The sequence below is a fragment of the Ceratina calcarata genome, unplaced genomic scaffold (genome assembly GCF_001652005.2).
Source record: "Ceratina calcarata isolate Rehan_Ccalc_2016 unplaced genomic scaffold, ASM165200v1 scaffold60, whole genome shotgun sequence".
In the NCBI taxonomy this organism is placed as follows: domain Eukaryota; kingdom Metazoa; phylum Arthropoda; class Insecta; order Hymenoptera; family Apidae; genus Ceratina; species Ceratina calcarata.
This window is the reverse complement of record NW_017177240.1, coordinates 806,180-826,679: the sequence shown is the minus strand read 5'-3', so window position 1 is coordinate 826,679 and position 20,500 is coordinate 806,180. Positions and strand designations below refer to the sequence as shown.

Here is a 20,500-nt window from a genome sequence, read left to right as displayed (position 1 = left end):
GCGTTTTTCTGAAGTACATAAACTTTTGGGATTGATTGTATAGCCAATACATCCTTAATTCCTCCTAACTCGGAACTCTTTTATAAATGTATGTACCCTTCCGTTTAGAATCCAGTGATTTCAAGATAATACTTTCTGTGTTAACTGAAGTTGGACATGAATCGTCAGTGAAACTGGTATCTGGAAAATGGTTGTATTGTTAATTCCGAGTGGAGGATTGCGGCGGCACGTTGTACCGGTGTAACGAAATCAGCCCGCGGTGTAGTGTGGCTGATATACCGGTGTAGTCATGTACTTGATGGGCTTTCCACTAACGAGAGTTAATTGCAGCATAAATATGCCCGGTATGAACGGTCGAAATGATTACGATAAACCAGAGAATGGCGGAACGAAAGAAACACTCGTAAAATCATGAGAGCAAATATGTAATGAATACCGATACGCGTTCGGAAATCTATAAGGCAGTGAAAGGATTTATATATTTGTTTCCTATCGAGTTTACCAGATCGTTTGTTACATTCTGTTCTCGTTACTCGATATGAATACGTACGAACGCATAGACGCTTTTACCTTCTTGCTTTCGTATCGTCTCTTTTTATACGTTCCTCTTTCCATCGACGTCCACGAGGAAAATGTGAAAATTGTAATTCACGGTACGTAACTTTTCGCGCGAGTTTGCATTTATTGCTGAGAGACTCTATCGACGATTGATAAGTAGACGTGAAAGAAATATTCGCTCGCTCCTCGGCCGTTTGACCTGGATATCTATAACTCGTTTCTGTCCCATGTCCACCGGTTCTCTTTCTCTTTCCATTGCCTCTTTCACGTTTCTCGTCACCGTCGTTTTTCTCTACCCTTCCGTACACCCTTTTCCTCTACCAGCTTGTGAATACGAGGAGCTTCGAAGCGTTTTACATAAATAACGGCACTCGTTTACGTGTCGTGTGAAATGTTAACGATAATCACCGGTTTAAGTATGCCGACGAACCACTCGGTTTCGTTTTACACACACGTGTTATGCTTTACTTAAGAAAGAAAGTAAATGTAATAATAAATAATCTGAGTGCTTAAGACGGTGGTTTGTTTAGAAAATAAATTGCAAGTACGTAGTATATTATTCAATACCTACTTGCGATAATACGAGCAGTACTCGATGTGACAAATTGTCAGCATGCGATTCAGCATCTTGACCATAACGACAATACATAATGACGTCGTTCTTGTTGGCATATACGTGACAGCTATTGAAATATAATAGGAATTTTTTCTTTGACTAGAAAGTTCTTCAAAATGACGACACGGACCCTGCCTAAAGATAACTATCGAACAAAACGATTTCGAAACTTTCGAAATCTTGGCTATTTTTCATGCAAAATAGCTGCGGGGACATAGACACGTGTCGGACTATTCATTCCCTGAAAACTAAGATAACTCAGAAACATTGTAAATTTACATTCTAATGAAATTTCATTTATCTCCTTTAACACTTTTTTTTATCGAATTGCAAATTGAACTCGAACGCAGTTTAAATCGTAATTTTCTTAATCGTAACAAATGTTATTAAAGTGTGACGGAGAATGTGACGTATGGGTAGACAAGCGTGCCAGAAACCAGTCAGAAATACCGAATAAGCGATCCATATTCTCTATTTCGATAAAGTCACGGTCGTGCACTTGGTTCAAGGGCGCGTGCCACCAGTGCTCTTACTGACCTGTTCTACGAATCGCAATCGCGATTGGAGTGTCAGGTTTATATGTGACTTGACCTGTCTTGACCAAGATTTGCCCAATTCAGAGTTAACACCTTGTTACGTGTTGCTCGATATTCTCAATACTCTTACGTCGCAAAACTTTGTTCAAATACGCATTTCTTACGCACCTCTGAATTATCACCCTGATTTAAGCGTAGAACTTACATTCAGCAAAGATTCGTTCGTTTCATTAACTCGATACAAAATCTGCGATCCGATATATGAAACAGGTCGACTGTTTATATTGTCTTCAATTTCAATGTACACCTGTGCTGTTTATACGTCGGTCTGTATAATTAAGATCTTATGTCGCGTTCTTGTCGGAAGATAGCTAAGTGTGTGCGTTTCCTCTTACCCAGCTCACTGACCTATCCTGCGCATAATCCTCGCTAGCTGTTCCGAAACTCGTTACGGTCTTTCACTGGCCATAAAACTTCAACCTAAGACACATCACGATAAGACATCCCGAACGTTTTGGCGTACGATTCGTAGATATCTTTGCTTAAAACCTACTACTTTTATAAGCGATGAATTCGATAAAGCTGCATGTTTTATCATTCCCAAAGCATTTCTAGATTTCAATTTACTTGCAACCGGTTGTATCTCTTGATAAATACATATCGTGGATCCGAGACTTGCGCATTTATTTGTTAATATTTAATGGTACGAGGATCGAGGGATTTCTGCTTATTATTACGGTTTGCCTATTCTACTGCTCTACTATACATATGTATAAGACGGCGCGCCAAAAAGGAAGCGTTTAAATAAAGATTAGTAGGGGAAGAATAGAAACTATAGAGACAATCCGATTGAAATACACGTTGCAAAAGTTATTGTAGTTACACGTATATTTAGCACGGTTGACTACCGTGAACGTGGCCCTCGACAGTGGACTGGATCTGGCATTCAGCCACCAGTAGTACGTATTCCCACGCATCGTCTGACTGCTCGAAATTACAATATTATCCGATACGTATTCCTTCGCTCTGGTCATTCTTCATGTATGACTTCATAATACCATTAAATGAAAGATCGTAATGCGAATGATCAATTCTAACTATTAATTTATTCATACAACAACGAAACTCATCTCTTCGTATTATTTTTAAGATAACTCGTTTATGTGTCTGCTATTCGTTTTGAAAAGCTATTTGTAAATCCTGTGTAATGAGTAAATACATGAAAGGAGATCGGAGTCACATTTCGCAAATGGTACAGGCACTCGCTGTTTTCGCGTGGTCGCGAAGTTTGAAGGCTGAGAGTGCGCGGTCCCGTGGTTCTCTATGAGAATGCCGGTTGATTCGATGCGTGGCTTGGCAACAACGCGTACAATCCGCGTTGCAACGCTGCAACCGTCCGATGCACGGCCTGTGTGCACGCGTGGATCGTTGCCGCGGTGCATTATATATACACGAGTGCGTGGCTGACGACGAGAGATCGAAAGAGCGACCGGACCGAGCCGCTGGTCCCTTTCTCACCGTGTCGGTTCAAGCGGTTCACGCGTTTACGGGGCACGCGCTCCAGCTCGCGAATCAAGTGCACTTTCAAGGCTGCCGGCAGAAATTTCCTCTAGCCTCGTTCGGAAAACACCGCCCGAGGGCACGTGATCAGTCCCGTATAGGAATATGCACGGGAACCTGGCGAGTCAGTCGCCTGAGTAATGAGTTCGTTCGTCTCTCGATGATCCATGCATTCCACGAAACGTACGTAAACGTAGTAGTCATACATCGAAAATAAAGGGGACGCGTTCTGAGTTCATTATGCCAAATCATTCTGTCAAGCGAACGGATTCAATATCTGTAATTTAATTCTTATATAATCGTCCGCTACTGGCAATAGAATCTAACGCAGCATTTTGACAGCTAATAAATCGTTGGAAATGTTATCGCGAGGATATAATAAAATCCAGTCTAATGGAATAAAATAGTAGACCGGATAAGAATCGACGTCCTGGTAGCATGAAATATCTAAGTTTAAGCACCGACAGGGAATACACGTGCATCTAGCGGCGGCGTGTCTGGTGCACGGTGGTTTTATTTCAGCCTGGCTCGAAATTCAATTGCAGAAAACGTGGAAAGCTCACGGCGAAACAGCACGCGTTCGCCAGGTGTGAGAGCACCGCACGCTTTGGGCACTTTCATGCATTGCGAAAGATTCAAACGGAGGCCGGGGGAGAATGATTTGGGTCGCGACCTACATTTTGTATTCCGTTCGCTTTTTCACTATCTTCTTGCGCGTTCCATAGAATACGCCGTTTATCCACGTTGCTACATCGTCGAACATGGTAATTGGCTCCGGCTGATCGCCGTCCTCTGTAACAGTTCCCGATAAACTTTGCAACTATATACATCAGGTTCAACGTTCCGATAAATACCCGTGCAACGTTCGAATAACTCTACATCAATTAACTAATTATGATACGATAAACGCGCTGGTTCACAGGTGTAGAGATAACACATTCGAAGACGAGACTTTACGATATGTGCCTGTTTTTACGAGGTCTCTTTTTATTTGCTGCCTCTTTAAACTCGTTATTTATCGCTTAATCAAATGGTCGGTTCGAGTTTCTCGGTTCGTTCGCGGTAGTCGCGGAACGAAGACGAACTCGTAAGTGTTTCGCTTTAGCGAAATGACTCATCTTTAAGCGGCGCTTAGAGGGATACGAGCTGCTTGTCCGCACTTCCGCCGGTAATCTTCGCGTGAAATTTCCACTTTGGAGAAGTGCCAGTTCATTCGCGCGTCCTTACCCAGGCGTTATTCGAAATCGTCGTCTTCCTACAGGATCGAAGATGACGCGAGACGGACAGCCAACGATCCGAGTGATTAACGTCGCGCTGTCTCTATCCGTTCGCCCTGTTAACAAGCTCGACGTTGAAAACTCGTCGGGTACTGTCGTAAGTCAAAGATTACTTAATGTCTCCACGAATTCTTTGTATATCTACGAATTCAATTCTAACTGGAATTCGGTTCCATATTTTGTTGCTGCGCGTGTTTGTGCCTCAGCACCGCTGACAGTCATGCTTTTAAAAAAAGGCATGTGTAACGTTTAATTTACTGATCTCGACACAATTACGCAGGAGCACCGGCATAGATTTTAGTGTCGTGTAATTTAAGCTGTCCCGCGTCGTACACATGTACACGTATTGTCTTCGGGACGGGTAAACTTTTTTTTTTACGAGAACAAAGGCCTAGGACTGCGGTAATGTTTTTAATTGCTCGTTACTGCGTATACTTAAGCATCTTGTGCAATGGAACAAAATGGCACAATGGTGCTAATTTGGTTCCAGCTCTTTTTTAAAGTAGAGACTCCTGACGATATTATGTACACGCTAATGCTATACGTCTTCTGGATAGTTTCCAGAAGCAAACAGGAGCCACGGCAAAGTAATGATCCCATTTTTTGGACACCTTCCAATGTTTCCCGATTCGATAGTTTTTGTAATTCACGACGTCCGTGATATTTTATACAGGCGAAATTTACACGCGACGTGCATATTAATTCGCAACATGTACAGAAATTCGTGGTACACATGTTGACGACGTTATAATTCGCATTCATTCGAAGATGAAACTTTTAATAGACGAAGCAACTGTAACATCTAATTAGCTGTGATTACAGACAGGAATGAGGAATGTTAAACCGCTTCCTTTCTCGAATCTAGATAAATTATAATTAAATGCAATTTGGAACAGAAGCGTGCGAGCCACGTTAAGCTGTCAACATGTGTCCCAGCAATTTCGTTGCTTCACGGCTAGTTAAATTAATGCCGTATTTACATATTTTCTAGTAGTGTGTATGAGCATCGCTCCGGGATAATGCCAATGCACGCTTACCTTTTGTCGGCTCCGTTAGCAGTCACTTTTCATCTCCTCTTTGCTGTTACACACTATATATCTCATGATATACCCGTGTAATAACGTATCTCCGCCTTGTATCGTTTATCGTATCATTCCGAGGCAAGTAGGAGACACGAGCGTGCAACGGGTGCAAGATTAGTATTCCTGACCGAACCTCCGCCGATTCCCTGGACAATTTTCTCGGTAAGCGTTAAACATCGCGGTAGCCTTTCACCGTAACTTCTTGCTGTAATTTCTCGGCCGACGACAACATACCCGACGATTATCGATGTTTCGCATCGCGCTGATTGAAATCGAATGGGCTTTAAATGGTTGATATTACGTTCTTGCTCCAAAACGACACCACAACGTGCCGGCTCGTCTCGGTTATTAAAGCAATTTCGAAAGGGGAAGAGATTTTAATCCGCACGGCACGCACAACAGTTTACGTTCCGATTCGGTTGATGACAATCATCATCCGATAGATGATTTCCGAGAACGGAGAACGTTGCTTAAATCTGTAAGAGGCGACGGGATGCTATTCTTGCGTTTCTTCCGAAATCCCTCGTTCGCGTTTATCGACTATTCTTGCGCGCGATATTACCGCGGTGCACGCGGTCTTTCACGAATTCGGAGTAACGAGTAAATTCCGATAAGTTATACATATACCGGTGTGTCGGAAAGTTTGGTGGGACGAGATCGGGAGGGAGCGACGAGGCACGGTGAGGACTGAGGACGGCGAGCTTGTTTGAGAGGGGAAAGAGCGGGAACGCGCGAGACCGAGCAACGCGTGGACTATATGGAGAGGAGAGGAGAGAAGACGAGAAGAGAGGAGAGCGCGTCGGTGAGGACGGCGCGACGGCGGCGGCGGGCCGTGAGTTCGAGAGAGGGAAGAGCAAGAGGCAAGAGGGTGGCGGGCGGCTGTGAAGCCGTGGCGAGAGGCGGTGAACGGGGGCGAGAGGGATGAAAGGTATAGGAGGGAAGGATAGAGAAGGGAATGACGGGAGTAAGAGAGGTAGGGAAGGAGCGCGCTATCGGCGAGCGCCTCGGTTCGGCCGAGTCGGCCGACGTCGGCCTCGATCAGCCGCTCGCTCGGCGCTCAGTTCGAGTCGGACCTCCGTCGTAGTCGGATTGTGTCGTTTTGCCGCGCTGTCTCTCTCTCTTTCTCTCTTTCTCCTTCTCTCTTTCTCTCATTCCCTCTCGTAGGCACGCGCGCGAGCGCGCCACCGTGTTGTGTATGTGTGTACCTCGTTCTTCCTCTGTGTCCCCCTTTTCTCCCGCAACGACAACGAGTTCCGCCCAGTGAAAAAGAGCCGAGGTTTCCTACAAACAAGACGCCAGTCCTCGACGGCAGTTGTTTGTTTTCTGGTTTTCGCGGTGTCGCGGGTGACACAAACAGCGGAGCCGAAGGAAGAAGAAGCGTGTTCGGGGACCGCGTGCGGGGAGGAGAGGAGGAGAGACAACGAGCCCGCGTGTACTGTGCACCCATACCGCCCCGTGTGTGGGTCTCGCCGTTTGTCGTCGTCATCGTCGTTGCTGGTGCGAAGAGTTTCAGTCAACGGAAGGAGAAGTAGGTTAGCACACGGTGCCTTTCGCGTCCGCGGTAAAATATACCCGGTTCCGCCGACTACTTATTCCTCGCGTTCCCTCTTTCTCTGTACGCCTTTTACCCAGGCCCGCGAGAAGTGTGTACCATCCCGACGATGTTGTGTTGACGTTCAACCAACGCGCACTTCTTTTACGTAACGAAAGCGCGTTAGATACGCGCGCGTGCGCTCTATATGTAATCCGTGTTCGGTTTCTGTCCTTCTCGGTTGTTTCTCGGTTGGAATCTTCGATCATTGTGTCGATGTGTAGTACGTCGCGTACTCGTGCGTGCTCGTGTTCCATCGGATCGGCCGATCGGTCATTTTCGGTCTGGTTACCAGTGGCTCTGCGTTGATTTTGTGCCCTGCATTGCTTTTCCGTCTTTTACGCGCGACGAACCGATATCTCAATCGGAGTGTTACATTCGATTTTCGCGGTGCCTCCCGTCGTCGTGTCGCGGTTCGTTTCGATTGCACCGAGCTACTCCGATTCGATACGAGATTTAGTTTCGATTCGACCAAGTTCGCGGAGTAAAGCGCGCGCCCGTCCCGCGACCACGTCAGTACCCGTCCGACTACGTTACGAATGCAATCGGATAGAGTAACGTTCGTGATTTTCCAGTAAGGAGTCTCCTTCAACCGGATACGTTTGCCCATCAACCAGCCAGCACACGACGTACCTACGCACAGACATTGCAAATCGGTGCTATTCAACCAACTTCGTTGTCGAGCAGTACTCTTCATCGAGTCAATTGTTTTGTGGTGTTTCGTGTCGAGGTTCAAACCTCCAAGTGGTGCGACTGTTTTCAAGTGTGATTCAGATCAGTGATTTACAACGAAAAGGAAAAAGTGAATGTTTTATAAGTGTTCAGTACCCTATTCTCTGTGGATTATTGGATATACTATACACTACCCAGCGTCCTGCCGACGGAGCGCAACATCGCGGCTCACAATTTATGTAAGTACTAAAATACTGTCTTAAACGTTACTCTCTTGATTGCGATCGATACGAGGCCGGGTCTCGTCACGTCCTTATCCGCGAGTGCTATCCGCCAACCATTTCGTTATTTTCTACGAGTTGTCCCGCGATCTCGCCTACATTTACTTTTCTATCATCCATCTTTGCACAGACTTCGCAGATTCCGAGACTTTTGTCGTGCGTAATCACAACTCGAACTATAGACCAAATAATTGCGTCATCAACGTATTCGTACATCGCGGACGCGTTCTCGTTTCGTCGTAATACTCCGTTTGAGTATCCGAAGCGAAGTTAAAATCGACGACTTTTTTGTTCATCGTCTTTAATCGCGTTTACGAGATACAGACAGTGTCGCAGATAATAATAATTAAGCTACGATCTGCAGGTGAATTGAATTGGCTTCGATGCGGTTTCTTGGCAGCAGTCGCAAATCCCGAATATTTGGCCACCGTTATAAATTCCACTCGGATGACTTTTCTCGCGCGAATTCTGAACTGTTTACAAACAGATTTTCTTCCGGATTTTTGCTAGCGTACTTATTCTTTCCCGGGAAACGTTGACTTCGTATTTCTCCCCCTTCAGCGTCGATCGACTGTGTTGTTGCTCTTGTATTTTCTTTTTTCCCCGTTCTTTCTTTTTTCTTACGTATTGCGAGCGAAACTAAATCGTCCCGCGAAAATGTTGACCTATTCGGAAACCATGACAAAGTGAAATCGTCTCATTGTTCTCGAGATTAGCTCTTTTATAGAGAACGTTGAAACGCAATCACACGGCCACTTTAAAAGGCGCATTAGAGGCGATAAATATCGTCTGTGACGATACGTGCTCGAGATTATCATAGCGTATAAATACGTGGATAAAAGGATGACTATGTATATCCATCGAGAGGTTCATTTGTTAATGGGTTTATTTATTGTTCGACTTTTTTCTTTGTCCAATTGCCTACGTTTCACACTTAACGTGATATTTTAAAATCGTCCCGTTCAATACGAATGGAACGTGGCTGCGGAATCTCTCTAGATACCAGTTCGACGATCTATTTAAAATTCTTCGCGCGGAAATGTTATCTTATCGAGAAAAGAATGTTCCGCTGTGGAAGCGAAACTTCGAAAAGTCGTCTCAGATTCTTTTTTTCCTCGTTGTTTACGTTTTGTATCGGTTCTTTATCAGAGAATTATTTCCGACAAGTGCAATATCATCAGTGTGTCGGAATCGCGACACGCTCATCGGGAAGTTGACCTCTCGAAGTCGTTACACAGTTATGAATTCAATCGCAATTGTTTTTTCTTATGCAGTCGCTTGACCATCATTTACTGCGATCGGATATGCACCCGTTTAATTGTTTTCTTCACTTAATCAGGCTCGACTTAAACTTAATATATATAATTTTCCCGAGAAATTATATATTGGCGAATGGTTCCTGTTTCGATGGTTGAGCGGTGTTCGAAATTAAAATTCGGTAATGCATACATTCGATCCGTGGGAACAATTAAGGGGAAACGTTCGCCGAACGTATAATCGAGTGCGGTCGTAAAATTCGTGGTAACGGGAAATTTTCATTAAAGCGTAAAACATGCAAAAAAGATAAGGCGCGAACGGTACCGATGAATAGGATCGGATTCTGTCGCGCGCGCATGTTTGAAGAGTCTGCATAGAAATGAGATGAAATTGAAGGGTCCCCCGATACCGTGCCGCTCGTAGCCGCCAGTTCCAGAATGTGTAATTAAATGCGAAAGGAACTTTTAACTGTTTTACGTACCGAGAAACCCGTGTCGTACTTCAGCGGTTTTTGTTTCCTCGCCCACGATGAGCGCAAGTTTTAACGACGCGCGGGGCGCGAACGTTAGAAGCGGTTAAACCGCTCAGACAATCGACCGTGCATACTTTCTTTTTAATTGTATTTTAATGAACCGTGTGCTCTTCAATCGACATCGATTGCTTTTCGGCTCCCTCGGAGCGACACATTATTATTCGACTTTCGCTTTGAGAAAAAATTACTTGCAATTGTTCTTTTAAAATCAAAAATTTTAATACGAATGTACATGATAGGAGCGTAATGGGAAAGTATATTCAGATTCGATACTCCGCTAAAGGAAATGGTTTTTCAATTTGCGATATACTGTATCAGGATGAAACATTATGTTCAATAACTACACAGACGAGAATGATTGACTAAAAGCACGATGCATCTCCCTCGAGCAATTCTATTTTACTATAATATCGTCGATTCGTTATTGAACCCTTTAAACGGTTGCACTTTGTAGAGACAGAAGCTGCGACTTTGAATAATTATTCGTAGAACGCAACCGTTTATAAGCAAATTAATTGTGGGACGTCCCGGTAACCTCGTTATTCGTTCCCCGCGGTCTATCCTCTTCGTTCCTTTCATGAATCTCCGTGCACGGATCGACCGGGAGCTATAAAACGGCGTGTAACAGAGTCCGCGAAATTACCGAGTTATCAACCATATCGTTTCTTCGTTAGGAGACTGTGCTTTCAGCACCCATCGCATTATACGTGCGGCGGTGAATCGAATGGCCTAATTTGCCTTGCGTCATCGGAGCTCGTGCTGCGATATTTATTGCCCTCTTCTCAAGCTCGCGCGTTCATTGTTTCTTTCTTAGCTTTTTCAATCTGTTTTTAGTTGTTTTTGAACTCGTAAAAGCTAAATATGTAATGATTTAAACGGAGCGCGAACAACGGGTCGCGAAAGGCCCTATTACGAACGTCATTAAAGATAGCTTCTAGTCGTCACGCTGCGTCTGCGTATGTGTGAATGCGATTGAAACGAGCCGCGCGTCTCTTATCTATCGCATACAGCCACGAATGACGTTAACCTTGCATTTTTATCGTATACCCCCGTGATTAATTCCTCGGCGGTAGGAGAACCTTAATACACTTTCCGCTGGGAATAATTGGAGTCTCGTTTCGCCGAGCCTCTTGTCGTCGGACGAGAGGAGACTCGGATCGTATGTTGCGAAACGTTCGACAGAAATAGCGGTGTATTAACTCTGTTCCGACAGGATGTGAACGATTCTAACATGGATACGAATGCACACGGACTGTTCGTGACATTGCGTCTGAGGTTCGTTCGTCTGAAAAGGCAGGTTCCATTCTCAGCACCTGCTCGCAGATTGTGAGGACATTTTTCTGGCGTCTGAAAAATACCACCCCATCCCCCTCGGCCCCCTCTTTCTCGTCTAGTTCATTCACAAAGGGAGAACCGGGTTTCTCGAATGTTCGCTGACCTTTGTAATCTTTTATTATACGTATACGCTGGCACAATGGAACGGTTCCCTGTGCGGCGTAGTATCCTCGTAAAGTCCCACAAAGAAAAAAAAATTGTGACCGAGATGGCAAACGTTAATGACGTTCCCTTTCGACGCCGGATTTTTATCCCGCGAGCTTTGTCGGCTTTTCAGGTGACTCTCCTCGTTTCGACTCGGAACCAATAGGGAATAATCGTCAGATTTTCGATCACGCTCAAGTTTTTATCATTGTAAGAACTGATGCTCGTTACGTCGGCAGTTTTCAATTTTTCAACCAGTTGGAGATCGGAATTTGTGAGTTTTATGTGCTCATCGTTTATCTTTGGTTTTCAGAAGTTTGGAGTTTATCTCGTGTGGATAAACGCAAAAAAAATAATACGTGTACGGGAGACGAAGCTACATATATTGATCTTGCGGTAAGAATGAGTTCCTATGACAAAGACATCTCGCAGCTTACGATATAAATCTCGTCGGCTTAGCCCGAGTAATGCTGAACACGCGACCAAGGATCCTTTTTCGAATGTACGTACATACGCTCGTACCGGAACGTATATCTTCATTCTCCTAGCAATTTTTGCATCGGAGCGCGCGCGCGTCGCATTTCAGATGCTTGATAAATTCGCAAATGGAAAAGCGGACGTCCTTCGTATTTACTTTATCGAGTAACCGAGGGGATTTTTTCAATTTAACTCCCGCGTATTTAATTGCGACAACCGTTTCCAAAAGCCGCTAATATTCCTCCTTTGTAACCGTTATCTATAATATAATCTCATAACTTAGAGACGAGAAAGAGACTATGATTCACGAAGTGCAATGGAAAGAGTGTCGGGATGTCCTTGCTTGTATCAAGAGTGGAATCGAAGGAGCGGCCGACGCGACGGTAGATATATTGGATAATACGTGTTACAAGTCGTGTGCCATGCCGCGGCACGGAGCGTTCGTAGAAGATCGCTGAAGCGGCTCTTCTTCTCTCGTATCCACTAACCTTGAGTAGCTGTCGGGCTCTCGAAGGTTACCCGATCGGTTCGGCGTAAATGAATCCAGGTAATCCGCCCGGAGCCAACCTAGACTGTTTCGACCACAGATACTTATTCCCTCGCTTGTTCGGCCAGGTAGCGAGAAGCTTCCCTGGTTAATACACCGTTCGAGAACGGTATCTTTCTACCATCACAGATTTTAACGCTTGTCCCATGTAGAAAACACTGGATAACATGCGAGCTTGTTTGTTCGTCCGTTCGTTCATAAATGAGATACGCATTGAGTGAGATAACAGTATAGAGGAAATGAAAATTTCTGAGATTTTACTGAGTAATCGAAGAAAGAATCAAATTTCATTTTCCAATTAGAAGATTCTCTAATGTCTGTCAAATTTCTTTTTTATGGGCGATTGCTTACTCGTGTCAGATAGGAGTAAAAGTTTTCAGGAGATCCGTTTTTCTCCTCAACCTTTTTTTTTGCCGATTCGATGAACGCGACGTGGATTAAACGCGGTGTTTACGCCGCGTGTATAAAATGCAGGAAACGCACGCGAATGTTCCGCTCGCAGTGGATCGTGGTGCGTTTATCGATTCCGACGCCCACAATTTCAAACGTTCACCCATGCACTTTCCCGTTCCGTGCGAATGGAAAGGAGACGCGGGCGTTTTACCCGCCGGGAAGAGAATGAATCGTTAAAACGTTGACGCGGAGCTACAACGTTATGCGAATTACACAATACGAGCGTAGAAACGAAATTCTATCATCGGGTTTTAGAAATTGAACAACGTGTACTTGTTTCACGTGTTAATTAACTTGTTTTATTTACATCGGTTCAGACCAATGATTAATAACGTCACGGGGCACGGGTCGACTAAAAAGTGTGTCTAGGCTGGGAACGCAGAGTCCGCGACACGTTTTTTACGACCTTTATGGGATAGCGAACGGATTATCATAATGGTAGCCAGTTCTGCGAAACTTCTTTTGATCGCGCTCACGAGAGAGACGAAGGTTCTCCATTGTTGAGCGTAGAGCAGATTTATGATGCGATCCACTTTGCCCTCGCTTCTCGTTTCCGGTTATTACGCGAAAGTCGGGCAAGAAAAGCTCAACTAGGATCCGACGATGCGGCCTCGCGGGGAATTTCTTAAAAAACAGGAACTCGGGTGAACGGATCCAATCTGGAAAGATTCGTCTCGCGTTTCTCGTCGAACGACCCGGTACAAATCGGAGATCGATTTATCACATCCTTTTCGTATCGATTACATGTATTTTTTAGTCGTCTGGAACAATGAATTGTTAAATTAGATTAGTATTAATTATAGCATGCATCGCCGTTCACATAAATCAGAGGACAGATTGTGAGCGGTATAGACAAATGTTTAAACAGCATGAATGAATAAATTTATTCTACGACTTATTCAATGATTTAGTATGATCTTTTAGTTAAAATGATCTCTGATGTTTAGTATTTTGAATTTCGGTAGACGACGATTTGGAAATGTTCTGAGACCGAACGGGGTGCATTCGCATTGTTTAAATCATCGTTCACATTAAATCGTGCGAGTGCGTCACATGCACAGTGTCAGTTTGCATTAACAGAATTCGTATTCCGATATTTATAATCCGTTCGAGCCACCAGAAATAATCCAGGAATCGCGTTCAGTCGTTAACTTAATTGCAATCCACCGTGTCAATCCATTAACCGTTTCTCTCCGTCGTTTCGCCTCCCCTTTCTCCGCGCTTTCTCTCCACCGCCACACCCCCCCATACCTCGTTCGCTGGTCCTCCCTTTGCGTGAACGCTATCCATGCAAATTTGCTGGAACATCGTAACAGACGTTTCACCGGTGCAGCGTCTCTCGATTCGAACGCTGCTGCCGGAATATAAGCTCCGCGTCTTGCTATCAGTTACGAAGGATAGTCCGTAATGGTGAAATAAAATGAACGCAGGAATAGAATGTTGGAGAAATGGAGACATCGAACTATCAGATTTATCGTCGAACTGTATACGCGCGGTTTTCTGTACACACGCACGGTACGTGTATTACTCGCACGTACGGGGCTGTACTCAATGTCCCTTTCCAACGCGATCCTTCAGGGTATTTGCGTCACTCTCGATGAAAGAGGAGGATATTGTCGTGGGAGACTGTTTGCCCGCTGAGTACGAACATACAGGAAATATCGTTGTTCCAAAGTCGAATTTGTTGCACGATTATATACGTACATCGAATCTCCCACCGTTTAATAGCATTAGTAAAATTTACTACAGAACCAGATTGTAAAACCATTTAGAAATCATTGCAATGGGTGGATGCCAATCGTTTTTGTAACCATCCCGGTTCTCTCGAGTGAAAGTACATACCTAAAGTTGAAAAACGAATCGTCTTGCGCGTCGTACTAATTCACTTGGGGCTATCAGAGGACTTTGGCTTGCTCGACGTTGAACAACGTCTGACGTACATGAATTTGTATTCGTAGTTTATTGACGGTACGTTTGTATAAAATTATTTTGCTATGAGAGGTAACCGTGACGTTGCCGAAACACAAGGTCTCGTTGGTTCGTAATAGATAGTACGTTTACCGTGAACTGCGAGTATCTATCGACTTGAAAACGGACTGCGTTAAGGATCGCTAGAATTAACGATTAGATAGCGACTCAAAATAGATAACGTCTCTGAAGTGCCAATGACGCGACAGCCGCTGCGTTTCGTGGAATTTCGACCTTTGTAAGCATTAGCACATCCGTTTTATCAAGTTCATCCGTTGTTTAGCAACGGTCGGCTGCGACAGTGTTCGGTTACGTTCATTAAATTCAGAGGAATTAAACGCGCACTACCACGGAGGTAGTGGTTCGTCATTTTATAATATTAAGCGATAGGATTGGGGGCTTGGCAACGAGCATAATTCTATTGGTCGTAGTCTGGGGAGAAAAAGAACAAAAATAAAGCGGGCAGGTACTCCGGGCAAAGGATAAAAGAGAGACCATTGATATTTCCGGCGCTATAATCCTGCTTGTCGGGCGATTCCGAGGGCGGCAGAGAGAAGGGTCGGCGGTCGGGTAGGGAACGCGGTATGGCAGGACAAACCGTCGCAATAAAGGATTCGTCGACCGTGGAAAACCTTCCCAGCGGAGCGGTCCAACCTCCGGAAAAACTGACGAGTTTCCAGCCCGCGGTATTCGCGGAAAATTATACTCGACGAAAGTAATTTCAATTTATGATTTTGTCGACGAGTGTGAATGCTCGTTAAGTCTTCGATTAATTTTACATAATTCCGCATGATTTAAAAAAAAAAAACGCTGTTCCTCGTGTCGCTTCATTTCCTCAGATTACTTATTCGCATTATCGATTTCTTCTGGCATTGTTATTCCGATAAAAATAGATACGACGCTATTTTCAATCCAGGATATAATCGATCTCTGATATTTACCCCGGCTTTCAACCTTCTGTAAAGAGGACCTTTTAATTATTAACATATTTTCGTTTCCTCCAATTATCCAGTCTTCGCTTCTCGGCTCGACACGGACGATCCGACGCGTGAAAGTCTGACCGATGCGTCCCGGACAAAAAACTTTCCCCTCGTGCCGCGAGGGCATCGATCGATGCATAACCATAACGACTGACACGAATTGGGCACGCGAGATGAATCGGTTTCGATTTCGAGTCACAAATTTGGGAAAGCGGAGACGTTGCCTGGGGGAGATAAAAATGTGGCCGACGCGGAGATAGAGAAAAGCGTCGAGATTTGTTTATACGTCTGCAATGCTACCGCAATTTATCACCGCGCTTAAGGGAGTAAAAGAGAGCCGGCCGGTGGTAGGATAAGAGATGCGCCTCGAGAGGGAGGAAGAGGGAGAGGATAATCGCGGGTCCTTCGGTAAATAAGGTTATTCCTCCGTGGAGTCGGTGCCCATTCCATTCTCTGTTCCGCGCTATCTCAGCCCATCTTACCGTCGGCCCCGTGCTCTCCCTTTTCGTTTCCTCGTCCATATTCACACTCGCAGCTCCGTCGGGGAACGATTTGTTGGAATTAAGCGGTATCTCAGCGACTTGGTGCCCGTGAAATCTTTCTTTGAATCCTAATAATCGCGCTAACCGATCAGTTTATTTACACAGCCAGAAGTCACAACCAGTTTTATGTTCGTTCCAACGCTTTTCATACTAATCCCGTTGATTACGTTTTTATATCTGGCGCGTAATTGCTTAGCGTGCGAAAAGGGTGAAGCGAAGGAACATTTTCGTTTAATCATATGTATCTTGAAAATCGCTATTTTAATTGATACCGTACTGCTCCTAATATTGATTATACTCATTACGTTACGTATCGTTATGTGTAATTGCTTAGCGTGAGGAAAGGGACGGAGGAACATTTTCCATTTAATGATATGTATCTCGGAAATCGGCGTCCTAATTGAAATCACTTTGTAAGGTAATACAAAGCGCGATGCATCGATACCGTATCGCGATCCGAAGCTCGCATGGTGCAGAAAAAAAGACAAAAGGAAAATCACGCGCGGCACGATATCGTTTCGGCTTTTCTCCGTGCACGAGCTTCGTCCTGGCCAGTCCTCTGTAGTTTGTTTTCCAGTTTAACGAGCAGTCCTTGCCACACGATCGAGTCCTTTGAGTCGGCGTGTCTCTCTTTTTGCCCGCTTTTCACCGTCCGTCCACCAGCTTCCCTTTTCGCTTCCCCCAGTCCACCTCCATCGCCCTCCGTTCTTTTCTATTCGTCGTGCAATTGGCTTAACGAACTGTTATTCGCTCTATTAGTAAGTTTTCTATTATTCCGGTTAGCGCGTTTCTAATCTCGATGAATCACGTATAGTTCTCACGGAAATTAGAGAGCTGGTTGGGACACAACGATTAGCTTTTGCGGAATTCGAGTGAGATTATGGTTATCAGATATCAGAAGATCGTCTTTGATTATGATTCAGTTGTTTTACAAGGTAAATGTAGTACGAAATGGGAAAAGTTATCTTGCTTCGGAGTGTATCTAATAATCCGGAAAATTTATCAGCACGGCTCGATATTCCCCGCTAATGGGATACACCGGCGCTGTTTAGGAACGTCGTTGGAACACAGGTCGCGTGCAAATTCGCGAAAGTAATAATTTCTGTCTTGGCAAGCAACGTATGCATGCGATTCGACTACGTGCATACGTACCCGAAATTCGTGTTCCTCGAATGTCTTCTAAATATTCTCGCCTCGGCTCGGTATTAATTAGCCTCGTCGAGGCGCCGGGAGCTTCTCTCTGTTTATTCGTGCAAACCGTCCCGGAAACAAAGTTTAATAATCGAGCGTGAATTCGCTCATTAACGTTTCGCTTAGGAATCGGAAAGGGGACAGGCATTAAAACGAGGACGGCCCGATAACGGAGTTATCACTGATTCGTACCGCGTGTCTGGCGAACTTGATCGTATCGGCCGTTGTGTTTCGCCACGACTCGGTAGGAAGCTAAAATCCGAAGCTAATCTCGGTTGGCGTGTCCAGAGTGGGAGAAAGAAGGACCTTGTTAAGTCGTTTACTTAAACGTTCCGCTGACCGCTGATTAAACGTTATCTAACTTTATCGTTCTTTCCCGGTTAATGAGATACGGACGTGCACGAAATCGTACTGTCGCGCGATAATGGGATCAAGAGTCGACAATCGATCGCTCCAGGTGCTGTGACATACGCTTTGAAACCGGCCGCCTTATTTCCTACGACTATAATTACGACCGTATACATTTCAATATTTCAGCACTGATTAAAATGTATTGAGCATCGCATTAGAAAATATAGCGTAGGTCGCGGTACTTGTAGAAAAAAAGGAATGGGAACGAATGAAAGGAAGAGAAAAACTCGGAACTCTTTCTTTTTGAATGAATCGTTGTTTTATAGCCGAGATCTCGCTTAACTCAGCCTCGGGACGTTGCACAAGCAACTGTCACCACAAACGCCAAAAGGTACCTAAGTTTCGCCTACTAAAAAGTCGGACGAATTCAATTTTCTCTTCTGGGTTACGCCGCGACCAATTAAACGATTTACTCGCTTAACCGCGTCCCTAAACTTTGAATAATTCACGAACATTCAGAGAGGTTGAAATAGAAAATGATATTGTAGAAACGAAAAAGGAGAAAGACGCGTTTCAATTTTTGCTTTCGCTTTTAATTTCGCTGGTCCGTTGGTTGCATACCAGCCCCCTGGAATCTCGCTCCCTCGTATCTACCCTCGTAACTTGCCTGGAGCTCTCCTTTCTCTGTCTGAGCCAGATCCGTAGCCGTTCTCTCGTACACAGCGACCTTTCGGTTTCCTCGTATTTCGTCTTCGTTCGTGCGACAGCTTCTCCGCAATAATGGCAGGAGTTACAGTGGCGAGGGTTCTCCCCAGTTTTGTTGCCTTCTAAACGCGTCCGTCTCCTCGTCTAGTAGAACTTGGTTTCAGTCTTTCTTCGTACCCTTCCTTTTTTCGTTCCCTCGTCGTCTAGTTTTTTGCCGCTTCACCTTGCCACAACAAGTGTCTCGGGCTCGTGTTTTAAAGACAGTCACGGTGTGTATATGGCTTCGTTCTCGAGGCGTCGATGTACTTGAAAGGATTAAACTTATTTTCTTTTTCTTTTCTATTGTGAAACACGGAACTAGTTTCGTTGAAATAAGATCTGTGCTACGTTCGAATTAATGCATTATCACTTGAAAGTCAACGGGTCGACTGCTAGTAAATTGAGAAGCCACAAAAAGAACGGTATCTAGTTTTGTTTTTCCGCGTATTCGCAGGAGAACAAGAACGCGTACGGAAAAATCGATTTCACGGCGTGATAAAGTTCTTTCCCCGGTACCTGCTTGCTTCCTTTATTCCACGCTCTCCTTTTCGACGATTTGAGCGCGGCAATGTAAATGCAAATACGGCTCCTCTCTGGCCCGTCTCGTCCCTTCTCGTCTCCGGCTGGTCCTCTTTAAATTCCTCCGTGCTGAAGGACCGTCTGCCTTTTCTTTCAGCTTCGTGCCTCCCTTTGGGAATTATTACGACGACTGACACGTCGCTGACTAGGAACGAATGTAATGCGTTCATCATGCCAATGACTTTATAAGTTGTCACGTTGTCTCTCTTATTCTCCACCTGTATCCCTCGTTTTCCCCTCGCTTCTCCTATTTCGTTTCACAGTGCGTTTCTTTGTTGAAACACGTTGCACGCGTATCGCGATCGATATTTTCCGGCCGACGTGTCGCTTCAATAAATAAAAGTGCGGTGTAAAAGGTAATCCGAAACACGGGAGAATCGGTCGGAGAGAAAAGGACTAAATAAATGAATATCGTGGGCGAGAGGGTGGAAACGATCGAACGGAACGATAAAAAACGCGTGGCGAGTCGAGGATGCGCGGGCCGCTGAAGCGAAACCGATGAAAGGGGTAAAATTTGAAGTACGCACGCTGAATTTATGGAAACCCTTATTACAACGCGTTACACTCGTGTACTTTTTTTTCACTCGGTTATTACACTAACAAAGTACCGTGAGTCATTGGAATCCATTATTGAAACGTGTTCGTCTGAGTTTCTCATCGATAAACTGCGGCTTCAATTTTAATGTGGATTTACAAAATTAATTGTAGGTAGGAATTTCCGTTAGAAGGATATTTTACATTCACTTCGCTTTCGATATCGACTCAGTTTTTTGTAGGTAAATGCATTTTATTGATATGTAATTTGAGGTCTTTTAAAGTCTGAGTTTTACTTCGTCAATTATCGATGAAGATGAACTGTATCCTAAAAATTAGCGTAATGAGCAAGATCGCATACGTTTCTCTAAAATCTCGTTCGTATTCGTCCAAGTTCACCAACTATCTGCAAACAGCTCACGAATAGGGAACGTGTTCCCTTTTAGCGTTTACTCGGTAGTCGACTGATTCAAAGAAAAACTCGGGCACGGGCTATATGCATACATATACTGAGCTCTGTCACGATTCATCGCTGCTTCGCGATTGGATCGCGTGCTTCGCGTCTCCCTCGGTCTATTTTTACGACGGTGTTAGTTTAACATTTTTGCATATGCAATGCATATCATTAAATAAATCATGTCTAGTCACCCAATAAATCATACAATAAGTCGTGAATAATTTCAGTTGTACTTT

General features: G+C 44.5%; 1 protein-coding gene across 3 annotated transcripts in view; it reads left to right on the top strand.

Annotated features, from left to right (window-relative positions):
• The first annotated feature begins 6,661 nt into the window (after positions 1-6,661).
• The window catches only part of LOC108629967 (mucin-17), a 212,039-nt gene continuing 198,200 nt past the window's right edge, over positions 6,662-20,500 (top strand). For 2 of the 3 annotated variants that reach the window (XM_018032978.2, XM_018032979.2), the window contains exons 1-2: positions 6,662-7,157; positions 7,796-8,131. The gene's annotated coding sequence lies outside the window, so the exon portion shown is untranslated. Of the gene's footprint in view, positions 7,162-7,795; positions 8,132-20,500 lie in introns of all 3 variants that reach the window. The other variant, XM_018032980.2, reaches the window with a different exon arrangement.